Below are 24,587 nucleotides of genomic sequence, written 5' to 3'. Positions count from 1 at the left end.
AAATGTGCTAGTTTTTTGTTTGTATGCAATGAACACAGAAACTTGGCTTATACTCTGGAGTAGATTAACCAGTTTGAACTCAGAACTGTCCAAATGCAATAGACTCCTCTATCAGGGTATATGGGCTGTTGGAATGGATTTTCCATCTTTACTCCTGTATTGTACACTCCTTGTAATGACAATGATCTTGCATTTCTGTAGAGTCTTTCATCCTGAAGGGTCTCGAAGAGCTTTTCAAACATCACAGTCTGATAGACCAAGTCTACACAGGATCACCTTGCAATGCAGCTATGTGTGGGATGGAATGAGGCAGCTGTTTGATGGCTCACAGGGGTTTAGGATAGTAAATGAAGGAGAATACCTTATTCAGCTGAAACTTCTGAGCTAAGATAAGCAGAGAGAAAGAAAGTTGGTCAAGACATGGGGCTGGCAGCCTTGTTCTTCACAAACTTTAATGACCACAAGTGTCCAAATCCTTTGTTTTACATTCCATCCAAAAGACGTTGCTTCCAGCAGCACAGTATCCGCCAAACTTGCTGGGTGTCTGTGTCCATCCATTTCAGTTAAAACTGTGTTCAGGGATCCTGCAGTGGCATGTGAAGGCAATGAATTCATTTCCATTTACGATCTGTTATGATGATACCCCTGAAGGATAAAAGTCTATACATAATAATCTCTCTCTTCAGCTTTGTTAACAACTTCAATTAACAGAGAGCTGTGTAATGCTTCATCAGCCATTTGGATTACAGATGAAATTAAGCCATCATATTTATGAACTACTCAGTGAGTTCTAGGAGAACTCCACATATTTTAGATTTAATAACTTGCCCTCTCATTTTATTTATAATGTTAATAATGATTTGGTGGCTGCTGTGGGGGGAGAACATAAATGACAAAGAGACCAATTCACAAAGGGACAGTAACCGGAGTTATGCTTTATGGGAGCAGTGTACTGTCAATACATGGCTACATTCTTCCTCAGTTCATTTTGTATTCTCTTTTATGTTTGATTGACTAGCTCTGCGAACCAGGCGACTTCTGCCTTATAATTGCTTTCCACTCAGCACTTTGAAAACCTGTAAGTGTCTCATGTTAATAATTAAACCTGGTAAAGTGGATCTGTTATGTCTACAAACTAGTGGGTCTGTGAGTGGACCTAGCTTAGCAGCAGAATTCCACCAGGCCAAGATTTTCAAAAGAGGCTAGTGATTTTGGGTGCCCAGCATGAGACGCCTTAAATAGCCTGATTTTCAAAGTGTGGGTGCTCAGGCCTATCTCTAGAGAAATGAGAGTCTGGAAAAATATGCTGTATCGTAACATAATTGATCCCACTTCACTAAGCGATTTCTGCCAGGTGTTCATTTTGTGCTACTTGACTTGGGGTTTTGTCTCATGCCCATTATTATTTATTATTTGTATACTAGTAGAACCTAAAGGCCTCAACTGAGATCAGCCCCATCATACTAGGTGCTGTACAAAGACACAGTAGGAGACAGACCCTGCTCCAAAGAGCAGACAGTTTACGTAGCCATTCTACAGATAGGAAGCTACTGCAGAGGAGATGAAGTGACATGCTCAAAGTCACCCAGCCAGTCTGTGCCAGAGTCAAGAACTGAACCAGGGTCTCCAAAGTCCTACTGCGATGCCTTATTCACAAGACCTCCCTTTCTGTCAAGGATTTGGGCTTCTGCAATCAAAGGGACTAATCTTGCCCCGTTAAATTCAACAGGAGTTTCACCCTTGACTTTCTGAGCTGGATTCTGTTTTGCACCTCACTGCCAGTGCAAAACCTCTCTAAAGCTGGCAGGGCAGCCCCTGGGGTGGGATGGGGAATCACCCCTGACCAGCAGCGTCTATTGCACCCACCCTCCCTTCCTGTAGAGGCATGGCTGGGGAAAAGAGGGGATGCTCAGGGCTCCTTTGCACCCTGCAATCCCATTGCAAGTTAGAATGGCCACTCCCAGTAGAGAACGAGCCTGATTCACAGGTGACCTAGGATTAGTGGAGTGTAAAGGTAACTTGGAACTACCTGATGCTCCTAGGCCACAGCTGAGACTCTGGGTGTCAGTTTTTACATATTTGGGAGAGGTTGTGATGATAGGGACCATAAGAACAATGGAAGCAGGGCTCGGGCCATAAGAACAACGGTCCAAATGGAAGTGGTACCTCTGAGTACCACGGCTGAACTGGTCCTAAGTCACTATCTTGGAGCAAACTTCTTGGGGACATAAAACTATTGTTCCCTATGTGCAAAATTATTAGCAGTATTACGGTAATGCCTAGAGCAATGGCTCTCAATCTTTCCAGACTACTGTACCCCTTTCAAGAGTCTGATAGGTCTTGTGTACCCCCAAATTTCACCTCACTTTAAAACGTACAAAATCGGATATAAAAATACAAATGTGTCCCAGCTCACTATTACTGAACAATTGCTGACTTTCTCATGTTTACCATACAATTATAAAATAAATCAATTGGAATATAAATATTGTACTTACATTTCAGTGCATTAGTATACAGAGCAGTGTAAACAAATCATTGTCTATGAAATTTTAGTTTGCACTGACTTCACTAGTGCTTTTTATGTTGCCTGTTGTAAAATTAGGCAAATATCTAGAGGAGTTGACATACCCCCGGAAGACCTCGGAGTACCCCAGGGTTGAGAACCACTGGCCTAAGGATCCCAGATGAGATTTGAGCTCCATCGTGCTGGGTGCTGTACAGACACATAGCAAGAGATAGGCCCTTCCCCCCAAAACAGCAGTCTAAATAGAGAACACGAACAAAGGTGGGGGAGGGGAAACTGAGGCCCAGAGAGGGGATGTGACTTGCCCAAGGTCAAACAGCAGATTGGTGGCAAAGCTGGAATAGAACCCAGCTCTCCTGACTAGTGCCCTATTTGCTGCCTTTCATTAATGATGAATTACTTTTTATTTATTTATTTATTTGGGTTCATTTCCAGCCTGCAAATATGCCATTGCAAACACATTGCATTGCTCCCTGTCTCTGCTGTACTAATGCTGGAGCACAGAGAGCCTCAGCAAGGTTAATTAATTTGAGCGAAGGCTGAAGCCTAAAAGACGGGGAGCAACACACAGAGATGATGGCTGGCAAAAATCATTAGAAGCATCTTTCAACAATCTATATACTGTTATCGATCCTGTTATAGATCATGTTCCTTTCCCCCTTTTTTTTTTGCAGGATATTCTGGATCGATATGGCAAGTGCATTGAGACTGCAGCAACACATTTAAAACCTTATAAAAGGTTATTTAGTTGCTAACAGTGCAGCAGTTTCTGCAAAGCCTGCCAAAAGGTTACAGCTTTTTGGGCATCATAAATTACAGACGACAGGGGAAAAAAGTAAGTGCGGTTTTCTTTATTGTCTCAATGATGGATGGGCTCCTGAACAAGACACAAAATACATCATATCACCTTTAATGGGTCCACATTTCTGTAGCCATAACTCACAATTTTAAAATAGAAAATGGTGAAATATGGCGTTGTATATTCCACTCCTGACATATTTATGAGTCCTTCCCTTCTTATAAATACAGTGATTGCTATTTCAAAGCACCATGTCAGGTATGAACAGAGCGCAAACAGCTGGTGCGGTTGAAAAATTATAGCCAGAGTTGGACGTTTTCAAAAACTCTCTCTAGCAGCAGTAAATTTACAATGTTTGCACTAACTGTTATTAAAACCAAATCCATAGCTTGGCAACAGGAATCCATTGCTGTGTAACAGCTGGAGTGACAGCGCTGCATGACAGCTGGGGAGAGCTGGAAGGCTGGTGCTACACCCGTGTGAAAACCCATTTCAAGGGGATCAACCTTCTCCATCCCAGCCTGTGCTGTCCACAGCAGTCTGTGTGCTGTGAGTTGGACTGTTGGGAGAATGACAGCAGCCTAGTTTATCTTCTGCCTGGCTCCATGTTTTAATCTTTTCTTTTCAAAAGCCTTTCCTCTGACGGCTGAGACTCGCCTCATCCCAAACTCGTGGGCGTGTCTGATTCGGCCTTCATGCAAATACAGCCTGATTAGCTCCCAATCCTGCAAGCTGGGGCCCAGCACCCTGAGACAGCAGTGAAGTCACTTTCAACAGGTTTGGGATCTAACAGCTCCATTTTCCGAAACACCACTGAGCTTGGTTACCTAAAGCGAGGGACTGCAGTTAGGGCAATGTATATCCTGCAGCTGGAGGTGCGCTTCCCGGCCCACTTAGACAGACGTGTAGGTCTGTGTGAGCTAAAAATAGCAGCATTGTTGTGGCTTGGCCTATCTTCCTGAATACGCACTCAGGGCGCTGGGGCGTGTTTCCACTTGCAGGGCTAGTCCGAGCCCTGACCTGTGCTACCCCACCTCCCCAGCTATTTTTAGCGCAGTAGCTCAAGCAGAGCTAGCCCGTTTCTGTCTACCCGCACTGGGAAGCGCACTCCCAGCTGCAGCATAGACGTAACCCTTAGAGACTTCTACTGACTCTCCTCAGCCACCCAAACTTGAGGCATCCAGTTACAGGCTAAGTATCAGAGGGGTATAGACCGGTTGCCCTTTATGGGGAGTTAGTGCCCAGTCTGCCCCTGGAGGGCAGGTTAGTAAATGAGCACCTGGACTTAATAAAGGTCCCCCAAGCTCAGTTAGAGGGGAGCCCCCAAGGGAGACATGAAGCTCCTGTTCAGAGCAGCTCCCAGGAGAAGCTGCTGCTGAAGTGTCTAGAGTGAGAGTTATCTGGGGACCCCACCAGACTGGTGCTGCAGAAGGGGGGAACCTCCTAGATGCAGGACTGCAGTCAGCAGGCAGGAGGGCCTGGTCTCAGCCAGGGATGCCCCTGACACTAGCTGGAAGCCCAACCTGGCAAGGATCAGCCACTATTCATGGAGAAGAGCGGCAGTGGACAGACCTCCCTGGACTCCTGACTCCAGAGGCAGGAAGCCTAACACCAGGGGCAGAGACTGGAACTGAGAGATCCCCCGGTGAAGAGCCTGGCTGGAGGCGAGAACTGGACGCAGGTGGGGGACAGATGGATTAAGAATGCCTTGGTCTCCAGCTGAGATGTTGGGGTGAAAGCTTTGTTTGTGTCCTGCGTCGGCTTTTCTGTTAATAAATGAGGCTCTCCGAAAGCGGGTTTAGCATCTAACTGTCTGGAGCAATTAATACCCGAAGAGGGAAAAATTGAGTACGTGCTCACCCACAATACCACGCCCACCTGCAAGGGGGTGCACTGGGTCAGCCAGGAATGAAGACACCCCCCACCAAATCAGGGGCTGCTAATGAGAAGGCTGGACAGACGTGGAGCTCCTGCGTGGCTATTTTGTGCACACAATAGTGTCACTGAATGGATTTCCTGTTTCCGTTATCAGCACAGCTCCTATAAAGCCAAAAGGCCAGATCTACAACTGGAGTGAACTGGCATTTCTGAAAAAAGAACAGCTGTACTTGTGGCACCTTAGAGACTAACAAATAAGGTGCCACAAGTACTCCTGTTCTTTTTGCGAATACAGACTAACACGGCTGCTACTCTGAAACCTGGCATTTCTGAGAATCATTTTCTGAATATTTTCCTAAGGGCAAGGTCTGGAATAATCTCAGAAAGGAAGTGGTGAAAGCCCCATGGCTAGATTCATTTAAAAATGGACTGGTCAAAGCACTGGAGAACGGGGAGGAAGGATGGTCCAGTGCTTAGGGCATTAGCCTAGGAGACTCATGTTCAATTCCCTGCTCTGCCATAGACTTCCTGGGTGACTTTGGGCAAGTCACTTAGTCTCTTTGGGCCTCAGTTCTCTACCTGTACAATGGGGATGACAAAGCAGTGCTCAGAGTCTTTAAATACATTAAAGTCTGTGAAGTGCTCAGATGCTATGGTAATGGGGATCTGGATAGAGTACAGTGTCGGGACCGATCGGGGGCTGGCCAGAGAGGGTGAGCAAGATGTCTAACTATCTCTAACATCTCTAATGGTGACTCCCATGCTCTATCCTCAATACTCCCAGCCGAAGGTCCAGTTCTGGCCTCTCTCTAATTCATCCTTCAATCCATAATGGCAGTTTAATGCTACATTAAAACACATTTAAAACTCTTGCCATTTCTGTGTCATTATTTCCACTCACTCTGCAAGAGTGTTTTACTAGTAAATACCTCAGGATGGAATTAATCCTGCCAAGAGCCCTTCTGAACATCAAAGCTCCGGAGAGTACGCAGAATTCTCCTTCCTCATTTACACACACAAAAGGCCTCTAATTAGCTTTTTGTTTAGTCCGATTATGAATGGGAGTTTTGACCTTTCAAAGTGATTAGCTTTTTAAACAAACTAATTTGCATAATGTCAATTTCTAAACTATATATACCAGCCAAGGCTGTGGTTTTAAAGAATAGGAGCTGACAGTGAGGGTCTCAGATCCATATTTAGGTACCGAAACTACGCCCTGATCCTGCAAACACCCGCATGCTAAATTTCATGCATCCACATGGGGTCCCATTAGTCACTGGGACTCCTTGTGTGCAAAGTGAACCATGGGCGTCAGTGTTTGCAGTGCTGGGGACTTTCCAAATTGCTCAGGCCCAGATTTTCAAATGTTCAGAACTGGAAATTGGGGCCAGATTTTCAAAAGAGTTTAGCATCCAGCATGCATCTGCTGTACTGAGCCCTTGAATATCTGGTCCTAGTGGCCACATGTTCAAAAACACTCCACACCCAGAAGCTTCCATGGAGGCCAACTTTAGGTCCTTAATTTTGAAAATCTTTGCCCACTGTTTTCAAAGATGGGTGCAGATGTAGGCAGCTAGGTTTGAAAATTTTGACTAGGGTAGCTGACACAGGTCAGTCTAGTAAGGGTATATGTATTTTTGCACACGGATTAAATATGTTTTCTAGATAATTTACATTCTCTTGTATAGGCTTTGCTTGGGACATTATAATCCCGTTTAATTTTGGCTTTAACTCTGTCCCATAATGATCTCATTAGCAGTGAATTTTTCAATGCTTACTTTTGCTTCTTTTCCGTTTCAGTGACTTTAAATTTCTTATGCTTTTGGCTTTGATTTCAAATGACCCAGCATTGATTCCTCTAAAATAAGAGACTGACAGTAACTAATGGCCCTGTTTCCTGCTGCCAATGCTGTAACAGCAAACATGTCACCCCGATCTGCAATCTTCCCGAAAAGCTGGCTTGATGCAGTGCTGCCATGATGAGATGTTCCTGCCAATGCAACTTGTATATCCAGGGCAGAAGGATGAAGTGGTTTTAGCTTTGACTGGTGCCCATGACAGTGATGGGCTGAATGAAATATCAGCCAATCACTCCATACGTATATCTACCTGCATTTCCTTCTCGTTCCCTTTAGATGGACAATGACTAGTATCTAATTAGGCCCGTGCCAACCCTGCAAGACATGGTTCATACAGGTGTCGGGGAGCAGAGCCCTGCACAGCTTGGAATCAAATCAAAGCATCCTCTGCTGGCTCCCTTGCCAGTCCAAATCTGGTGAGTTTGAACCTCCACAGCTTGTCCCTCCCTATGTCTGCCTCACAGAGCATCCTTCCTGTCTCCCACACAATCCCCAGGATTGGCCCTCCTATCGGCATCTGTGATAGGGCTTGCTGGGGGCAGGGAATGGCTGTTGCTGGTTTCCTCACTGGGGGAAAGTCATCCCTGTACAGAAGGCTAATGTGCCACTTAAGTCCTACTTAAACCTTATGGAGGATATCCTGGCTCCTTTGAAATCAACAGAGCCAGGATTAGACCCTCTGAGTGTAAAGGCGCCAGAGGCCTTGTGTTGGTACTGCGTACAGGGTTGTATTTTACATTGTATTTACAACCTCCTTAGGGCATGTTTGCCAAACATTTGCAAGGGCTTAGGTCAATGAATGCATCAGACCCTGAACTCAAGACTTATTCAAACTTTTTTGCTGTTTAATATGACTCTTTCCCCAGAGCCTATATCAGATGTAGGCATGTATGTGTCGTATAACACAATAGGGACTGCTTTCATCATCCATAGATCACTCCTCGCCTAAGTCACCATCCCAGACAGATTTGGTTTCCGTTTACAGGGACTTTGATCCTTCCTATGTGATTTGCTTTGTTTACTTTTTCACATGAATTCACGCTGGCGAAAAGTGGTGGGTTGGTTCAAGCTTGTCCTGGAAGCACACGCAGTGGCCTTGTTTATACTAGGGTAACAAGACTGGATTCCCTACTGCAGACGAGGGGTTTTAAGCACCATGTTGTGGAGACCTGATATGAGCAGGGTTAGATGACGTGGGGTGAGATTTTCAAAAGAGCTTAAGAGATTTAGGAGCACAGGCCATATGGACCATCAGTGGGACTATATAATGCTATATCTCAGGGAAAGACACTTGGACCTGTGCTCCTAAATCACCTACATGCTTTTGAAAATCCCACCCTTGGAGGTGCAGATGCCAGTGGCTGCCCGGACCCCTGTCTACAGTGGAGTTCCCACCATTGCTACTGCTAGTGGAGCTGAATTGGTGGTGGCAACAGCAGGACATTTTAGACCAGAACTCTGGTGGCAGATGGCTGATCGCATTGGGCTTCCCTTCACTAGAAAATTATTGTCATGTTAATATGACCTTGAGGAGTAGAGCTAACACGATGTTTAGCGTGACCTGGCCTTGCCTACACTGGCTGCAAGGTTGTGCTGGTTAACATGACTCCTCTGGGTCGTCCTCTAACATGACCTAATTTTCTAGTGAAGAGGAGCCCGTTGATTCAGGTCTCTGCAGCAAAGCTGGGTGAATAACTAAATGTCTGGGTCAGTGGTCGTTCCGAATCTGAAAATTATCAGAATTTTTAGTGAATTGAAAAAGTCCATTTCAGGTCTGCTCCAGAGGAGGATTTGAATCTAGGTCTCTCCCATCCCTGGTGAGTGTTATAACCTAAGGTTATGTGGGGACCAGTGGCAGCAGCACCACCTCTTCCTCCAGCCGGTTTGTTAATGGTCAAAACAATCTGTGTCCAATTTGTGAGTAGTTTTGGGTCGACTGACACTGCATTTTTCTTTGAATAAACTATATGTCCAAAAAATGTCGCCTCGCTCTCCTCTGCAGTTCACTCAGTCCGGCCCCTGGATTTTAGCAAAAACCCTCTTAGTGCAAGCCTGACCCCAGGATGTTAAAGGAAGAGCTGGAAATTTCCCCCCCATCTCTTAGAACTGGAAGGGACCTTAAAAGGTCATTGAGTCCAGCCCCCTGCCTTCACTAGCAGTACCAAGTACTGATTTTGCCTAGATTCCTAAGTGGCCCCCTCAAGGATTGAACTCATAACCCGTGGTTTAGCAGGCCAATGCTCAAACCACTGAGCTATCCCTCTCCCCCTTTAATGAGTTGAAAGAGAACAATAGAAACTCTTCGTGGTAGCTAGATTCAAAACTATCACTGATCTGCATTCCTTTATCTGTGCAAAGCCCTCGAGAGATGCATTTTATTACCTGGGATTATTAAACAAACAGTTATAGATAACGAAATGTTAGCATCTTCACATTTGTTTTTAAACTTGGAATCACCGTAATGGAGACCTGCTCTTTTCTAAGCTGGCTTTATCAATGCACAGATGCTACATTGTTCTAAACCCTTTTGCCTCTGCATAGTTTATCAGAGCCAGGGGTTTTATGTCTATCTCTGGTTATTATTAGTCAGTCGTGCTGGTAGATTTCATGTCTCTTTGGAAGAGGAATAATAGAAGATAAATTGTTGCTTTGGGTAGGTCCTCTTGGAAAATGGCTCTCATGATTCAACAGCTCTTTGGTTCAGGGCTTTGGAACGGGGAGAACCATTGCATTTTAATTTTATTTCAGTAACAGTTCCCCTCATCCCAAGCCACCTAAGAGACAGAGAGGTGACCTGAACACATGGCTGGGAGCAAGTCTAATCCTGGCATTAAAACACACTCCCTTATATGGCCAGGACAGAGCAAAATCACTTAACCTCTCTGCCTCAGTTTCCCTGTTATATGGGGACGATACTGCTCAACACCCCTGCTCGCTGGGGTGGTGTGCGGATTAGTGAGTGCATTACAAAGAGCTTTGAAGATAGTGCTATTTAGCATTTGCATCACGCTTCCTATTAGATCAGAGCTGAGTAAGTAGCTGAAAGAGAGTAAAGGGCACGTTGGACCTAGGAAGAAAGGGCCCTAGTTAATGCGCATCCTGGGCTTAACTCCAGTGTGGTGTCTTCATAAGAGTGGGTGTTCAGCCAGCAGGATATTAAAACATGTATCCTACTAGGAATTGTACAGACCATATTTAGCTCCAGATATAGTTGATCCAGCTTTATTCCCCCCAGCCCTATCTGCTGGATTTATATGATCCAAATCCAAACCAGGCAGATTTGATTGAACTCAGGGAACTCAGCTGAAAAGTTGGTTCCCGGCAAAGGGTGCTGGCCAGCCTCTCATTAGAGTGCCCCCTACTGGATAATTGTGGTTTGACGGTGACATGGAAGAAGGCACTCAGCTGTCGTCCTGGCCAGGGCATAGAATATTACTTGCTCTGGTGATTTGCTGTTCTGTAGGGACGTTTGGGGAATATAGAGGATGTTGAAGTTGTGGTGGGGTATGTGTGGGGAGGGAGACGTAAACCAAGAATTCGGAGGTAAGAAAAGACTCCTGCTGTTTGTGTGTGTTGGTTACACATTCATAATCCTCCATTGTCAGGGAGATGGACTAGATCAGAGGTTCTCACCTCGTGCCCCCCCATTTCCATTCTGGGGATCACCCTGGAGCCCCCCCCCCTCCGATTTAGCAATACAAGAAGGGCCATGTGGCTGTGACCCCTTGATACCTGTTTACGACCCCTTGGCTAGGAGCTCCTGGATTAGATAACCCAACGCGCACACACATCCTATACTGACTTTCTGAGCACAAAGTGAGACCCTGCTGAACCCCTGTGTGTAATGCTTTCTTTCCTGCACACGTGCGAGGACCTCTGAGTTGCCTGCTCTGTTTTATAGCGTTGCTGTTTCCTGGCCTGGCTTTATTACATCTGTTCTTTGGGGTATGGTGTTATAAATTGGGTAGGTGATGATATGTAATCACTAACCGAAAAGCCAATACATTTTCACTGCAACAGCAGTAAGACAAATAAAGGAGAGGAGGGAGGGCCTGGTGAGGCTCCGACAAAGGGGTGTAGTTTTTTAAATGCAATTGCAAATTGAAAACAATGTTATCCTCATGTAGCTGGTTTCATCGCACAGTCATGGCTGCTGCTTTCTTTCTGGGAGAACAACCCAGTGCTTTGGGGAGGGATTGAGTTTCCTGTTGAAAATTTTAGACCTCCCTTTGATTCTCTTTTGGAACTCAGGTTACATCTTCTGCCTCTCTGCTCTGAGGCTGGCCTGGGAACATGAAAGTCACTGGGTACAGCCAGGGAACATAGACATGCTTAAGAGGGGCTCCTTTTCCTTTGTTTGGGAAAACCCAAGTTGCCAACTGCTTCTCTCATCTGATGAACAGAGTATCAGGAATGGGGTGACTGTCCCAATGAAAGCAAAGGCCTCCAGCAAACAGTGATATCAGAATGGTAGAATAAGTCATCAGGGACTTCTCTACACTAGAGATCTAGTCTGGTTGTATAGAACCTGTTTAAGCACAAGCATGGTGTTGTATCCACACTAGCCAGGCTGAATCTGTTTAGGATCCATTGCAGGTTTCTCCTTGTCCACACTAGAGCTGTCCTAAACCTTTGCCATTGAAATGGCCTCTTGGGACCTATCCTTCAATTCCTAGTGTAGCTCCTAGAAGCAGTGCACTCTGGGAGATTTCACTAAGCCATTTGTGCAGCACCATGGGACAGTAGCAGGAGGACTGATTGTAGCACACTTCTGAAGCATTTGAGGCATTTCTATGGGTTTGTTCTCAGGTGCTACCCCTGGCCACACAGCTACTTGCTAGTATGCCAGCTCGAGCAGAGCTAGCATGTGTCTGTCTACCTGCGCAGGGAAGGATGCTCCCAGCTGCAGTGTAAACATACCCCATTGACACGACAATTTACATCAGCTGAGGATCTGATCCCTGTGCCTTATAAATGTGCTAGGAGGTTAAAATGGTTCTATGTGGTTTGGTCAGTTTCTCAAGTGCAGCTCGGGCCTTGCTCCATTATTTGTTGTGGGATAAGGAGCAGGGCCGGCTCTGGCTTTTTTTGCCGCCCTAGGCAAAAAAGCCTCCCGCCACCTCCGGCCCCCCAGCGGGGAGTGCAGCAAGGGAGGGCGCCGAGCCCAGCTGGGGCCCCGCTCTCCCCGGCCGGCTGGAGCGCCGGGGGAGGGCGGCGAGCCCGGCCACGGCCCCGCTCTCCCCGGCCGGCCAGAGCGCCGCCCCCCTCCAGGTGCCGCCCCAAGCACATGCTTGGTAGGCTGGTGCCTGGAGCCGGCCCTGATAAGGAGAAGCAGTGGGGATGGGTTGCTGTGTCAGGATGAGTTGGAGTGGCTTCCAGGACCATTGCTAACAGTGGTGATAATGGCACTGTAAATACAGATGGTGCAGATGGAATGGGAGATAAATGGATGGGGGTTAACCAGCTGCAACTTAAGATGTGCCTGTGTGCTGCTGTGCCAGTTTATCACGATGAGTGTCATAGCAAAAATCAATCCTCTGTGTTCTTTTGGGAATTACAACTATCATTTTGGTGTGATTTATTTGCTGTATAACGTGGACAGGGCTATTTGTTCATCATTTTGAAAGTTCACCTAAAATTGCTTTGAGTTCCTGGTTTTCAGGAATGACATGCTCAATTGTTATCTCCTCCCATGTGAAATATGGATAATGGGTACCCGCTGGACAGCACAACTCTCCTCCATGCTTTCTAGACTTGCGTTGTCCAGGAATTTCATTGCATCACAGCCCCACAGGAAAAGCCTCATGGTAGCTACAGGTCCTCCTGGGTGAAGATGGAGCCTTACATGTCCTCCTGGGAAGCCACAAGAAGGTGTCTTGAGAGTTCACAATGACATTGGCTAGATACTCCTCTCACACCAGGTTATGTGGACTTCAGTGGAATTACTCTTGATTTACACCAGCGTGAGATCAGCTTCCTGCCTCTGCATCTTTCCCTTCTCAGGTACAACAGGACGTTCAGGTTGGCAGATTGTGGTGCTCTGCTCTTGGGGGATTATGTGCTACCAGCAGGCTCACAGGCTGGTGGGATGAGTCTCTGCTATCTACATCATGGCCCAGAAACCTTGCTACTTGCGATACTCATGGCAAGGCATACAGGAGACTCCTGCTCCAGTGGAGGAGGAATGCATGAGGCCGGAGAGAGAGAGGAAGTGACTTGCTCAAGGTCACACAGGGAGTCTAGGGCAAGAATAGAACCCAGATCTCTTGAGTTGTCCCAGTCTGGTGCCTTGACCATTAGATAATCCTTCCCCATATTGGGGAATCTCTGACTGCAGGTGTTGTACAAACTTTTCCTATTATAAACTGTCCCCTAGCCAGTGGCACTGGGGAGGATGGGTTCCCACAGTGCCTCCTGCAGGAAGGCTCCCTGCATTGCAGCTCTTACCATCACCTCCAAAGTTAAACCTTACACTGGCATAAAGCAAAGCAAAGCAAAACAAAACAACCCAACGCGGCGCATTTATGAGATCCTATACACAATGTCTCAAACAACCCTTCCCATGCACTGGCTGGTACAAAATCCCCTCTGTTATTTAAATTACATGGATGACTGGGGAAAGTTTGAACATAAGTGATGGAGTCGGCAGCTCTTGATTGAAGTTTTTCTCACTAGTGCTATTTAAATTGGCATCATTGACCTTCAAAGGGGGGCAGGCACTAATGCAGGTGTTAGCCTTCATGCCACTCACTCAGGCCTGTCATTAATACTTAAGCCCTTAACAGGTGTTTTCTGCTGTACTAGAGGAGGCCTGACACCTCGGTGTGTCCATTTTCCCCCTTGAAAGAGGCATTTTGTTGCTGGCAAACAGCCACACCGCGTGCTGATTTGTTCCTGCTCAGTGCTGGGTAAAAATTCACATATGTTCCCAGTTTCAGGGCAAGGTCCCCTGAAGCCTCCTCTGATAATTTTGAGGGATGGAGGTAAAGATTGGAGGTGAGATGTAAAAGGTCCTGGGGGTGTTTATTTTTTTCCGGATGAGCCGCGTTAGCGGCTCTTTTCGCTGCAGCCGAGCTACAACATAATCACGCGTTTGGCTCTCTGCTGAGCGAAAGGCACATCAAGGTGTAGAAAGTGGGTTAGCTCAGCGGGATGCTAAAAGTGAGCATCTGCACCAGATTAGCTCGAGTTCCACTCCGCACAGCAGCTTATCCCTCCCCATTACTTTCCTGGAGCTTGTGCAACCGGGAGGGCATAATGCCGAGGACAAGCAACAGAGGGGGAAATGGCCGGTGAGGGAACCACACCTGAAATAGCTAGAGATGGGCCTGAGCCAAAAGCTGGGTGCAAAAACCTTGGAACATTGCTGCCAGGACAGCTTGAAATGGTGCATCCAAATTTTACTCCATCACAAACCTTTACTGAGCATGTGGGGAGTAGATTATGATGCAAGAGGTTTGGGAGCATTTGCTTCTGGGGTCTGGCTTAGGGTGTCACTCCCTCTGGGAAATGGGAGAGGACATGGCTTGCTATGGACTGGCTGGATCCTCTCCAGTGTAGGGTGACCAGATGTCCGGAGTTTATAGGGACAGTCCTGATTTTTGGGTCTTTTTCTTATATAGGCTCCTATTATCCCCCACCCCCGTCCCGATTTTTCACACTTGCTGTCTGGTCACCCTACTCCAGTGTGGCAGCCAGGGGAAGAGATCCTGTTGTTCTCAGCGCTCTCCGTCACCCACAGGTGGGGATTTGATTGTTATCGTCAGCCGAGAATAGAAAAGAGAATGTTTGTTCAGACATTAAATGCTTCCTGTGACTTTGCGCCGCCTGCCAAGCCTGTTTAACCCGCCGTCCTGCTTGTGTGGGGAGGCCAGGAAATTTCCTATGATCAAAGCATGAGGAAACCAGTCTGCTCCCCTTATTCACACCAGCTACTCACAGGGGAGAATAGCCCTGTGTGTACATAGATCCCCAGGCCACTCCTCCTTGTGTATACACCTCCCCCGTTTAATTCTCTGGTACATCTCCCAAACGCATTCCCTCTGCATACCTGTGCTCCCTCATATACACAAAGGGACTTAGGAACTAGGATACTAGTCCAGTATCAGCTCCAACATTGGCCAGTGCTGGCTGCCTCGGAGGAAGGTGCAATAAACCCTGCAGTAGGTGGCTGTGGAACAATCTGCCCAGGGGACACTTCCTCCTAACCCCAAATAATGAGAGGTTGCCCTGTGCCCTGTAGCTTGAGGGTGGCCAGGTTCTACCAAGAAGTCAGGACCTCAGTTTTACATCTCCTCTGAAGATGCTGCTATGATATCCTCTTCCTAAGCCTTCAATAAGCAACCGGTGAAATCTGAGCCCTTTGGCTAAGATCAGGTGTGGAGTCAGTAGAATCCCCGGCACATTGTATAGTTGGAGATGGACTTTACCCTGCCTTGGAAGGGGGAATGGACGTGAAGATCTCAGTGGCCCAGTGGCCAGTACCTTGGTCTTACATCGCAGTCAATATGTCCTTCAGTGACTAATGAGTGAGACCTTCGACCTTGGGCTACGATCAAAGGTAGTATCAATATAAAATGCATCATCTCAAGTAAGGGGAACAGCCTCTGCTCTGCCTCTGCTCATCTAGTGGAGAGATGGACTGGAAGAGCTCATAGGTCTTCTACATCTCTATTATTGTTGACTGATATAATGTCTTCAGGCAGGAGCGGCGCCAGGGTTTTTGGCGCCCTAGGCGGGGGTCCTTCTGCACTCCCGGTTGTCGTCGGCAATTCTGCGGCGGGTGGGGGTCCTTCTGTGCTCCCGGTCTTCGGGGCACTTCGGCGGCGGGTCCCAGAGCGAGTGAAGGACCTGCCGCAGAATTGCCGCCGAAGACCTGGAGCGCGGAAGGACCGCCTCGCTGCTGAATTGCCGCCAAGGGTGGCAAAATGCCGCCCCCCCCAATCCTGGTGCCCTAGGCGACCGCCTAGGTGGCCTAAATGGAAGCGTTGGCCCTGTCTTCAGGTTGTTCCCTCAACCACCTGTGCACACTGCAGTTAGAGTCAGAATCCGATGTCCCTGTGCAAGTGAAATCACACCAAAAGAGGAAGAAGGATCATGAAAGTGTGTGGTCTGCTTCTCCAGAGTCTAAGGCAGGAAGGATGTTATCTGAAGGGCACAGGCAGCCAAAGGATAACATACACCTCTACCCCGATATAATGCAACCCGATATAACACGAATTTGGATATAACGCGGTAAAGCAGTGCTCCTGGGGGGCGGGGTTGCGCACTCCGGTGGATCAAAGCAAGTTCAATATAACGCGGTTTCACCTATAATGCGGTAAGATTTTTTGGCTCCCGAGGACAGCGTTATATCGAGGTAGAGGTGTAGTTTAGAAAAATCCCATGTATTCCCACAAGTCCTCAGTGAAAGAGCCTGCTCTAGTGGATGGCTCCCTGGACTAGGATGCAGGAAAGCTGGGTTCAATTCCTTGGCCAAGTTACTTAATTTGCCCTGTGCCCCGGTTTCCCATCCATGAAATGGGGATAATAGCACTTGCTACCTCATAGGACTGCTGGGAGGATAAAATTCTATTAATGACTATGAGACACTTGGATACTATGGTCATGAGGGCTATAGAAGTCCTTAGGTGAATACAACAGAGCTGAGCTCTGATATCTTGTGTGCCTCTGACTTTATGTCCTTTATAGAAGAGAAATAAATGTTACTTTACATAGTATTCCCCCACCTTTCTCTTTGATGTGAAATAATATTAAATGCTGTTCATTTTGAAGTGAATAGCACTGTATATAATTGCAAGGTATTATTATGATGGGAATGATTGTTCCCGGGTAACACAATGTAAAATTGTTAGCTCAAGAAGAGATTTTAAAATTTTTTTTTGGCATGTCTTTTATCTAAATGACCGAGCTGTGCTCCAGAACTCCTACTGTATATTTGTTGTGCGGGGGTTGCCAGGTTGTGTTTCTTTATCAATAGAGAGATCAAACTGCTTTGTAAGAAAGGAAGATTTATGTTTGATACTTGGGGTTACAGAAGAAGTGGGCCTGATTTGCTCAGCTCTAAGGCTGGAATTCATTAGCTCAAGGTGTGCTGTTGATTAACTAATTCATCTAAGCCGCCAGGTCTTAGAGCCTACAAAGCATCACATGACCTCATCCTCATCTACTTCTTCCTAGGTACTTATCCAGCACACTTCACTGAAGTGTTTGAGACACTCATAAACAATAGCATGGCTGGATCTGTCCTCACAGCTACACTGTGAAAGGAAGAGGCGTCATTATTCCTGTTTTAGAGAGGAAAAACTGAGGTGCATAGAAGGTAAGGCCAGATTTTTTAGTAAAGCTCAGCTCCCACTTGGAGGAAATGCAAGCTGTCACTTTACCTGTGGTAGGGAGGGAGAGGTTCCTGATCCTGCTTGCAGGCTAGGGGCCTGTGTAGCAAAGGGTGCATTCGGAGTCAATCTGGAAAGAGTCAGCCTCAAGCAAAGTGAGGTGAGCTGGGCCTCGCTGCGCTAAGCAGCTGCCTGCTTTCTCTCGCTCAGGTTTTGGGATCTTGTGTGTTATCGTTCTGAAGGCGAAGAAGTAAAGTCGAGTGGCGTTGCAACCTTCCAGCAAGAGGAGCTGTGTTTTTATCTAACCCCTCTGTGTGTGTATGCCTTGAACATAACAACCTAGCCATGGATTTTGGTGCCTAGGTGTCGTTAACAGAGCGCAGCACACCGGGTGCAGAGCTCTGTTGGAATCCTCGCCCCCAAATGTAGGTGCTGGGCACTGGGATATCTGTCCACAGGCCGTTTGCCCAAGGTCTGGGGTTAAAGTAGGGGGCAGGTAGAGATAGCACAGCTCCTCAGGATGGAGCGCCTCACTTGGGAAACCTGCATTCCCCATTAAAGCAGTGGTGAGCTCCCTTCTTGTTCTGCATTAGCAGCATCCCATACTGCTCTCTCTGTTTCAATCCCCTTGGGCCCCTTCACAAGCTCCACAGGGAGTCTGTCAGATGCAGGAACTGAACCCACAGTCCAGTGCCTTACCTGCAAGATGATGAAATCCGTCTTTGCGCTCCTTCTCTCTGTACCCCCTCCACCTATCACTGCTCCGCCCAGTCCTCTTGCCTTACTCCTGTTCTTGGCTTCCACCATCACAGCAGGACCACGCCGTTTCCCTGACCCCACCTGCCGAGTGCCTCTGTATCCACCGCAGACTCTCTTCGTAAAGCTCACCTCCTTGGGAAATCCCTCCTCCTGTTGTCTCCTCCTCAGAGACTTCCCCGGCTGAATCGTGCTGGGCCTGCCCCGACTACGAGCCTGCCTACCTGAGGGAGATTTGCACCAGCGCGTAGCTTGCTTTGGTAGGTTCCTGGTGTAAGTCCCATGAGCGCGGGCCCTGTTTCACACCACCACCATGGTGTGTTGGTATTAGGAGCATGCCCCAGCAGTGCTCATTTCTCAGACATGCCATGGCACATGGGGCCGGGCCGTGAAGCACAATGTGAATTTACAGTCCCACACATGTGTTTGATTCCCAGTAATAACCTGTTACCTAGAACCCTGCAGGGCTGACCTCGGGGAGGGGTTTTTGCTGGCATGTTCCCTTTTGTTCCAGGGGTTCCATGCCCTGGCATTGTGATTTCCTTCCCATGCACACCAGGCAGGTGATAGTAGGAGGAGGAATCTCCTGGCAGAGGAGTGGTTGCGTGGGCCTGGGCTGGCCTCAGCTGGCTTGTGTTGTGTCCCTTCCTTTCCCCCCAGTTTGGTTTGCCTGATACCAGCCCCGAGGGCTATAAAAGGTTAATTGTGCAAAGTGCTTAAGTAGGTTTTGATTAAATGTTTATTTGTTAGACTCTGAACAGAAACCATATTTGATTACCCACGGGGCTGGCGCGTCTGTGTGTTTTGTTCCCTGAATAATGGGGGTGGAGGGGAATAATCTGCACTTGCTGATGAGCTTAACGCTGAGGGGGGCTGGCTGGCATATCTGCTGTCCGGGCATGCTCTTCTCTGGGGTGTGTGGGTGGCTATCAGCTCCCTAGATAAGAGCAGGGGTCACCTTGCTGGGAATATTCCCTCATAGCACCAAAGGGATTGGGGGTGCAGCAGCATCCTCTGGCTTAAAGTGGTTCCCATCATAGAGTTTACAGTTTGGTTCAATGGCTCTCAGCCCCCCTACTATACACATTGTTCCAGCCCCCCTGCACAGCATACCCCAGTACTGCACCGACAGTACCCAGCATTGCTACAACAGCAACACACGTGCTCAAGAGCTGTGTCATTCAGGGAGCACTAATGGAAGGTGCCTTGGCTCTCACGTCTCAAAGCTAGCTGCAGTCTGCACTCTCCCAGGGCCAGCAACTCTCTGTATCTCTGTGCTCAGCACCCTCTGCCGGGCGAGGCAGGCAGGCAGCTCTTTCAGAGGTACACATGCACTGTCAGGAGATCATCGCTAAAGAACAGCAAATTGAGACAAACCAGGGGACGCAGGCAGAACTCCCTCAGTTCCTAGGAATCATATGGAATAATCTGCCAGGTAAACGCATTAGGCCCAAATAATATAAATGAGTTTGATGGACAGCTGGGCATATTTACGAAGTGGAGGGAACTGAAGGACACAGGAAGAAATCGACGGGGGTGGGGCTGAGATGCACTTAAAAGGGACAAGTCTCCATGCCCTCACGCCTTCTGTTTCCTTTCACTTTAATTTATGCAGAAGGGCTTGACAGTCAGAAAGAAGTCTCTAAAAATAATGTGTGTGTGTTTTTTAAAATAGCATTTAGTCTTAATTAGATGCTTCCATTTTTCAGCTGGGTGAGTTCTTCAAAGCAAATTCAGCTTTTGTGTCCTATTTATACGGTAATTGCAGCCTTTTTTTATTGGTCACTATAAATACTGGTTAATCAATACGCAGAAGAGCTTTCTTCTCACCATTATCAACAGGCACGAGAGTGGTTAGAGGCAGGACTCCTAGCTTCTTTTCCTGCACTCACCATCCTATCAGGCACAGAGCTTGCCATGGATGATGGATGTATTTGTGACCCTCAAGCATGGTTTCTGCAACTAGTGTGGAGGAATGGAGCTGCACTCCCTTGCACAAAATGCAACTGCATCACCCTGGGGCTCTCTTCTCTGCATTGGTTCTCCACTGAGTACATTGGCCAGCCAAATGCCTCTGTCCTGATATTCAAAGCCCTCCCTGACAGATTGCCTCTCTCTCCATTGCTGTGAACTGCTATGACAAGGACATTCGACTGGAGCAATGAAACTGTTGGCCTGTCAGGGACGGGTCCTGAATGCACATAGCAGAATGTTTACAGGAACCGGGCCTAGGCCATGGGACTTGCTCATACCTTGGCAGCACTCTTCCTTTTGAAAAGGCTCCAGGTCCCGCAGCAAACTTAGCTAAAACTGCAGCCTCGCTGGGTAGGATTTGGAATCATCTCTGCATTTGTGTTTGCACTATATTCCCCTCACTCCAATCCCATGTACACACGTACAGACACTCCCTCTCTCTCCCCCTCTTGTGTGCACTGCAAACCCTTGGGTTATAACAGGCAGAAGTTGGCAGCCCAGATGTGTCTGCTATGACCAACATGTGCTGTGATTTTTTTTTTTTGTTATATATGCAGTACATATAATACACCCCTCCAGCGTGATTGCTAAGCGGAGTCCAATTAAAAAGTTTCATTTCCTTATGCTGAGTGGTGGAATGTCAGACATCTTGCCTGTCCAGGGTAAAATGCAATGCTAAGCAGTGCAGGCGCCTGCTCTCGCTACTTCTGCAAACCCAACCAAGCCCTGGCTGTTTGCTTTCGGCCTGCATTAGCATTTAGATTTCCTTTTGCACATGGAGGGACTCTCTCGCTTCCCCAGACACAAAACCCAGCCATGCAGTTGGAGGTCACCTTCGCTCTCCTGCCTGGTGAACAGATTCCTGTGGGGCTTGCTCCTCTTGCAACCCACCCTTCCCTTTGCCTGCATGGCTCTCAGGCCAGTGTGAAGAAAGACTACATCCCAAAAACAGACGCACCAGGGGCGAATTCTGCTCCCAGTGTAGTGAATGGCAAAACTGCCACTGACTTCAGCGAGACAGGAGTTGGGCCTAAGAGTCCCTTGGTGTGTGTAACACTTTTCAGGGTTGCCCCAGGTGTACAGTGTGCTACCAGCTGCTCACAGGAGGAGGGAGCCCTCTCTGTGCCCACCAATGAAAACTCTCCCCAGTCATCAGCTGTTGGTAACACAGGTCCTGTGCTCTGGGCTCTGTGAGCCACACTCTTTTCTCCTGCAGGCTTGCAGTTTACACACGCCACTTTGTTACCCCCGAGTGCCCTGTCCTTGGCCTTCTGGACACCCCAATGGCCACTGATCTGCTGCCTTCCTGGAAGCAGGGCCCCCCAGTTTACTGGTTTCACCTCAGTTCTACACTCTCCTTAGCACAAGGCACTTGGTCATTAGTAAAACCAAACTGAAGTTTATTTAACAAACCTTCAGTTAAAGATTCAAATAAAAGCAAGTGTAAGTATTTGAGACTAAAAGGTTTCAGGTAAGAGTCAAAAGAACACCATAAAATGCATTCTGTAGCCTGTACTTATTAACAGGTGACTTTCCTGTCTAACAAGGTATTTCGCACCCAGCGATCCCAGTCCTTGCAGTACTTGTCCTGTCCTGAGAGCTGGGATGCACGTCTCATGAGACACCCCCACTAACCAATTCTCTCCTCTGTAATGGAGAGCCACTTGTGCCATTTCTTCTGCTCTTCTACAGTTACAGGCTACTGGCTCTTAGCCCAGGGAGCCCCATCTTCAGAGAACTCTCCTGGGGTTCATTTGTCTTTGTAAATGCTCCAGTCTCCACCTGGTCCAGACAATAAACAAAATGCTATCTCCATTAATATCCATTGTTCTTAATATTGATTGAGTTAGCCCCGAGACCAGCCTTGCCTCAGCTGACAAGTCTCAATTCACCATTTTTGCCTGGGTACGCCTGGGCATGTCTTTGTCACAGCATGCAGCCCTGGGTCCACATCAGAAATCTTGAAGTCCACAGCTCTCCACGTCTGAAGTCAGCTGGAGCTGCATTGCTTAGCACCCCTCAGGATTTAGCCCCATGGCTGGAGCTTTGAGGTTGTTTCAAGTGTGGTTACCCAAAATGATTAGGTGCATCTCAGAAGCCTCCTATTTTGTGTTCGATTGTTTCCCATGAAGGGCAAAAGGAGGACATCTCCTCCCTCCAAGTCTTTGTCCATTATTTTAGAACCAGACTCAAACCGAGCATTTCTTAATGGTTCTGAGGTGTTCGGGGACAACATTATTCCCCCTGTGAGCTTCCAGCTAAGGACTGGAATTGCCAAAAATGCAGTGAGAGAGCCTGCTCTTAAGGTGTTTCCAGACTGGATTTATTTCTGGACCAGAGCAGAATTCAAGCTGTCAGAAATCTCACGAGAAAATCTGCTCCTGCCAGATGTCTGGCCTGGCTTTGCAAACTTGGCCAGAATGGAACAATCTGAGGAGTTTTAGAAATGCAACTGCCCATGCTCCATCGCTGCCAGGCATTAGATTGGGGTGTAATTTTTTGGGTGAAATTTTTGGTGATTTCATGTCAATTTCAGCTAATTGTTTTTGTGGGAAAAAACCTAAAAGAAAAAAAATCTGAAAAAGTCAAAATGTGTTGTTTTGATATTTTTGAAACAAAATGTTTTGATCTTTTGTGTCACAATGCTATTTCATTTAGACAGTTCCCAGATAAAAAGTTTAAAAATGCCTGAAATAGAAACAAAATTTTCATTCAACATGAAATGGATTTTTTTTAACTTTTCAATTTACCAAAAATTCCGAAAAAAAAAAACCCCAACAGTTTTGGGGTTGACCAAAATGATTTTTTTTTTTATTTTTCAGAACGGCCAGTCATCTGAACAATATATTATTCAGAAAGCACTAAAAGGGATGGATCTGAATGAAATCCCCAGATGCAAACACCCTGCATTTTGGGGTGCTTGAAACATAGCATTGAAGTCTGTGACTTATGCCCATTTCTTTTTGCTGCTGAAGTGATATCAATGAGATACCCCCTAAGGTGCAAAACTCCCCTCGCTGCATTTCATTACAAGTCTGAAACTCGGTGCAAGCTCTTTGCTGGGGTCCATGACCATCCTGGGCCACGTTGTGAATAAAACTGTGCCTGCTTTATGATTCCATGTTGAAAACAGGCTGAAATGCGGCCATTTAATCAGTTTTGACTGGAGTTTGTGGATCCCTGTTGCTATGAAAAGCCCTGTTCACCAGGCATTGGGGCAGCAGATTTCCAGCACACCTGCATTTGAAGGAATGGACCATGTGGATCACCTGTCTGCAACAGGGCCCTCTGATACTAGAACAGCAAAGACTTTTGTTGCACTTCCTTAGGCTGTAAATTCTTTGGGGCTGGGACAGTCTCGTACTATGTGTTTATACAGCGCCTAGCCCTGATCTCAGATGGAGCCCCTAAGCATTACTGTATTATACATAAAAACAACAAGCTGCCCCGACTCTAATCCATCAAGGGTTTATTAACTCTGGCTAAGTGGAGAATTAACAGCAAGCCCAGCCACCCATGTGCCCCATTCTGCAAACCTTGGATTTAAACTCCTGTGCAGCTTGGTCTCTGTTTGCTTTGGGTGTGGTGAGTGGCAGCCCAAACGCTGGGGTTTGTGCATCGTTGTCAGGAAGCCACTGGCAGAGTGGCAGCCCCTTTGTCCGGCTTAAACAGGTTCTGAGGAAGAAAAGGGGCTGTTTGCATATGTTTGTTCCCCTTGTTAAATAGAGCCTGCTTCACTTATATGAATCTGGGAAGTGATGGGGCGGAAGGGACAGTTGGTATTAAGCAATCTGATAGGGAGGGGTGGGAAGAGGGGAGGTGTGGTGGTTTGTTGCATTATTTCATTTTCCAGCATTTGCCGTCTGCTTTTTTGTGCTCCTGATTTCTACAAGGGCCTGTCCTGGCTTCCATTTTTGATGGTGCAGTTTTGCATCCACAGTAGACTCGCAGGCAGAAACAGGAAAGTCAGTGGGGGCTGCACATTGTTCAGCACCTTTGGGGAAAAAAATCAGGCCACTTTCTATTTAGATGGTCAGACGTGGATTTAGGAGCCAAAATTTAAGGACCCCGGTTGGAAAATGTTGGCCCTAGCTACTTGATTTGTAGGCATGGGTTTCCTGGCTCTTATGGGTTTCAGTTCCAGTCTGATTTCTAGACGACAGAGGTTTGGTGAAGCATGTGTACTTCTGTATCCTCCTCCAAACTGTACGGAGATTCTTTCATTCCACTGCACCCTGACAAGTGGACTTAGCCTCCTGCAGACAGCATGCTTTAGAATTCATGCAGCTTCATCTCATGATAGTTACGTTCAGGAAGACCATTGCAGTAGATTTCTTTACCATTGGGAAGTTCAAACCCATCCAACATTAATCACTTTACTTCAAAGCCTGGAGCTTGGCCTTGGATACATGGTGCTCCCAAGGAGGCAGGAAGAACGTTCAGTCCCCGTAAGAAAAGAA

The 24,587-nt window shown here is 47.2% G+C and overlaps 1 long non-coding RNA gene across 2 annotated transcripts in view; it reads left to right on the top strand.

The window, feature by feature from the left end:
• The first annotated feature begins 909 nt into the window (after window positions 1–909).
• The window catches only part of LOC101932393 (uncharacterized), a 41,779-nt gene continuing 18,101 nt past the window's right edge, over window positions 910–24,587 (top strand). The window contains exons 1-4 of one of the 2 annotated variants that reach the window (XR_006172222.2): window positions 910–3,362; window positions 7,340–7,479; window positions 17,243–17,384; window positions 18,210–18,413. This is a non-coding gene — a long non-coding RNA (uncharacterized LOC101932393). Of the gene's footprint in view, window positions 7,480–17,242; window positions 17,385–18,209; window positions 18,414–24,587 lie in introns of both variants that reach the window. The other variant, XR_010598638.1, reaches the window with a different exon arrangement.

This window comes from Chrysemys picta, chromosome 2, assembly GCF_011386835.1.
Source record: "Chrysemys picta bellii isolate R12L10 chromosome 2, ASM1138683v2, whole genome shotgun sequence".
NCBI classification, from domain to species: Eukaryota; Metazoa; Chordata; order Testudines; family Emydidae; genus Chrysemys; species Chrysemys picta.
The sequence above is the reverse complement of the archived record's forward strand: the minus strand, read 5'-3'. Positions and strand labels throughout refer to the sequence as shown.